Source organism: Lolium rigidum, chromosome 3 (assembly GCF_022539505.1).
Source record: "Lolium rigidum isolate FL_2022 chromosome 3, APGP_CSIRO_Lrig_0.1, whole genome shotgun sequence".
Taxonomy (NCBI): Eukaryota; Viridiplantae; Streptophyta; class Magnoliopsida; order Poales; family Poaceae; genus Lolium; species Lolium rigidum.
This window is the reverse complement of record NC_061510.1, coordinates 371,577,490-371,581,572: the sequence shown is the minus strand read 5'-3', so window position 1 is coordinate 371,581,572 and position 4,083 is coordinate 371,577,490. Positions and strand designations below refer to the sequence as shown.

General features: G+C 51.4%; 1 pseudogene; it reads left to right on the top strand.

Moving 5' to 3' along the window:
- The first annotated feature begins 247 nt into the window (after positions 1-247).
- LOC124700533 lies at positions 248-2,052 on the top strand (annotated as a pseudogene).
- Positions 2,053-4,083: the final 2,031 nt, after the last annotated feature.

Below are 4,083 nucleotides of genomic sequence, written 5' to 3'. Positions count from 1 at the left end.
ATGCATGTATTCGATCTTAATTATTGCTGATCGAGCTTAGAGAAAGGACATGTGTTAACCAGTAACCACCACGCAATATTCACGAGTTCATAGGTCGCTATGAACTAAACAATTGGTTACGTGTTGCGTCCCTCCTCCACCCTGAGCTATATATACCCCGCCACCACAAGCAGATCAACTCACACCTGTCTCACCAGCTCCGTCACTACTCACTATTGCTAGCTAGCTGACTTGGCTTGTTACATTCATGGACGAGCTGTTTCTCCTCTCGGTGCTGCTGGCCGCCGGAGCGGTGGCCCTGTTGCAGGTGCTGAAGGTGGCGCTGAACCCAATCAGCGAGAGGGCGCCGCCGGGGCCATGGAAGCTGCCGGTGATCGGCAGCATGCACCACCTGGTGAACGTGCTGCCGCACCGGGCACTGAAAAACCTCGCCGACGCGTACGGCCCACTCATGATGTTGCAGCTGGGGCAGACGCCGCTGGTGGTGGCGTCGTCCAAGGAGACGGCGCGGCTGGTGCTTAAGACCCACGACACCAACTTCGCCACGCGTCCCAAGCTCCTCGCTGGCGAGATCGTCGGCTACGAGTGGGCTGACATCCTCTTCTCCCCTCCGGAGACTACTGGCGCAAGCTCCGCCAGCTCTGCGCAGCCGAGATCCTCAGCCCCAAGCGCGTGCTCTCCTTCCGCCACATCAGGGAGGACGAGGTATATACGAACATCCAACCTGGTACTATCTAATTATTCGTTGAAGGTGGCAACTAAAGATGCCAGATTAATTACTGAACTTACAGTACTACAAGTACATGTTACCCGATTGTAACGAGAGTGAAAATAAAAATAAGTAATTTACCATAAAATGGTCACCTGAGCTAACTAAGGCATAGAGTCATGTCCGTATCTGGCAACAGTTGACAAAAATGCAGATGTACATGAAATATCTAGTAAGGCATGGTTTAATCTCTGAAAATGGATCGCGCATGCATGCAGGTGGGGATGCTGGTGGAGCAGATCCGCACGACGGGGCTATCGATGCCGGTGAACCTGAGCGTGATGTTCCATAGCACTACCAACAGCATCGTTGCGCGGGCAGCATTCGGGAAGAAGAGGAAGAATGCGGCGGAGTTCATGTCAGCCATCAAGTCCGGCGTGGGCCTAGCGAGTGGCTTTAACATCCCCGACCTCTTCCCGACATGGACAACCGTGCTAGCCGCCGTCACTGGCATGAAACGCAGCCTCCAGGGCATCCACAAGACGGTGGATGCCATCCTGGAGGAGATCATCAATGAGAGGAACATCGCCCGTGCTGATAAAATCAAGGCCGGCGCCACTGAGAACATCGACGAGAACCTCACTGATGTGCTCATCGGCCTGCAGGGGAAAGGCGGCTTCGGGTTCCACCTAGACAACGACAAGATCAAGGCCATCATCTTGGACATGTTTGCCGGCGGGACAGGGACATCAGCGTCGGCGATGGAGTGGGGTATGTCGGAGCTGATATGCAACCCGAAGGTGATGGCGAAGCTGCAGGGGCAAATCCGTGAGGCATTCAAAGGTAAGACCATGGTGACCGAGGCCGACCTGCAAGCTAGCGACCTCCGGTATCTGAAGCTGGTGATCAAGGAGGCTCTTCGGCTGCACCCGCCAGCGCCGCTGCTGGTGCCCAGGGAGAGCATCGACTTGTGCGAGTTGGAAGGGTTCACGATCCCGGCCAAGTCGCGCGTGGTGATCAACGCCTGGGCCATCGGGCGGGACCCCAGGTACTGGGACGCCGCCGAGGAGTTCCAGCCGGAGCGGTTTGAGGACGGCGCCGTGGACTTCACAGGCAGCAGCTACGAGTTTCTTCCGTTTGGGGCCGGCCGCAGGATGTGTCCCGGATTCAACTACGGGCTGGCCAGCATGGAGCTCGCCCTCGTTGCCTTGCTCTATCATTTCGATTGGTCGCTGCCAGAGGGCGTCGTTGAGGTGGACATGGAGGAGGCGCCTGGCCTGGGCGTGCGCCGCCGCACGCCGCTGATGCTCCTCGCCACACCCTTCGTACCCGTCGTCGCGTAGCCTTGCTACGTTTTGTTTGCATGCATGCTAGCTTCATACCGACCTATCATGCGCTCCTATCAGTACATGTGTATGCATGTGTGTCCGTCTGCATCAATAGTTCTTGCGCGCTGCAGAACACTAGGGGTCGGCTCGTAAGCGTGTTTCCCGTGCCTGCTCAAGCGTGCGTATGATTGAGTATCTTTGCTTGTATTATATTATTGTAATATGATGTATAGTTGTGTGACGTGCAAATGTGTAAGCGCAAGGTAATAAATGAGATGGTCGTTCCATATTTCTTGCACGAGGGTCCGTGAAATTTATGTGTGTGCACGATTGACAAAGACTCGATTATATACTCTCCAATAATTTATTAGGGTATTTTTTTGCGAAAAGTCCAGAAATCTATTCATGATTCTCAACAAGAGTAAAATAAAATATAAAAGTAACATAAAACAGTGATTACAAGCACTCGAATGAGACACATGAAAAATATAAATAAACAAAAAATATACTACAAACCGGTTTGTTAATTCAGTGTAGACTTTTCTAATTAACTTTGGAACCGTCGGATCGCGTCCTAATCCTACTACCTATGAGATGTACTTGAGAAAAAAATGGTATGGATTGTAACTGAGTAAATTGCACCGCACTGTTAGATTTCTTTGTGTTTCATGCTAGTTAAATTGCAAGTGAAATTTGATGATATTATTTGACTGGACATTAAAGAAATTCTTAGTCAAATGAGAATTGGTCACTCCCCATCATGAAGCATAAGAAAATTGTACCAAAAAAGAACAAAACAGAAGGCTAATCAAATAAAGCTATCTAGGCATGTTGCATAATTTAAATAGGCCTTCGTGGTTGCTTTGAATTTGTAACCGCTTTCCCCCTTCTAAAAAATGGGGGATTCCTATTTGGTGCTCGTAATGTACGCTATCAAAGTGGTTTCACCCTATTTGGAATTTCCTAGCTCGAATTATTGCGTTTATAAGTCTGCCTTTATTTGAGTTGAATAAGGATAAAAGAAAAGAGGGAGGGTGTAAGGGTATTTTACCCTTATCCATTATTTTGGTAACAATGACACCGTGCTAGAGTATTTGGCCTAATACATGTCTATGAGGTTAATCTCAGGTATTAGCCAATGAGGCATAAATGGTGTATCAATGGAACAAGAAGGTAAAGGGAGACCCCCCACTTCGACAACAATCAAGAAGAGCTCTTCAGCACCTGGTCGGCCATAGGCCCGGTCAGACCGGCCCTGGCACCGGCCAACCCGGCGCCGACTGGCCCCTGGGCTGGTGCCAGCTGGGGGATGTTCTGTAAGACACAGAGCCCTCCCGGTCAACGCCCGATCGTCGGACCGGTTTGGACCGGCCTGGTCCGGTCATGAGCCCGGTCGGACCGGGTGGTGGGCCGGGCGCCCCGGCGCCAACCGACTCCTACGCTGATGACATGCGGGGGCATTACTGCATGACAATGACCTGCCCCGGTCATGGCCCGGTCCCAGCTCCGGTTCAGACCGGATGGCCCAGTCCCTGGCCCGGTCTAACCGGTCCCTGCGCTGGCCGGCTAGGTTGACCGGGTTCCTCGAAGAAGTTGTTGAGGTGGCAAGTCATCAACGGCCATATTTCAAGTGACACTATATATACCCCTTCTCCTACCTCTGAAGGGGTAGGCAATAAACTACAAGCTGTTCTTGAGCTCTCTCTCACATACTCCATTGTTAGAAACACTAAAAGCCTCAGATCTCTCTCCTCCTCCACCCAAACTCAAATCCCTCCGGGGAAAAGATAGAGGAGGACCTGATCTACCGTTCTACCAAGTCAAATCTTATTTCCCCTTGTATTCATCAAGATACTTGCTCTCTAGGGTTCCTCGGAAACCCTAGGTGGGCAAGAGTGATCCGGAAGCATCCGGGCTGTGGATTTGCTCCTGACAAGATTGTGAAGGTTTGGAGGCTACCTCAAAGTCTACCACAAGTGAGTGAGCTATTCCTCCGGGGATAGGCTCCGAAGAATAGGGTGAGCCTTCGTGGCGTCGGTTATCTCT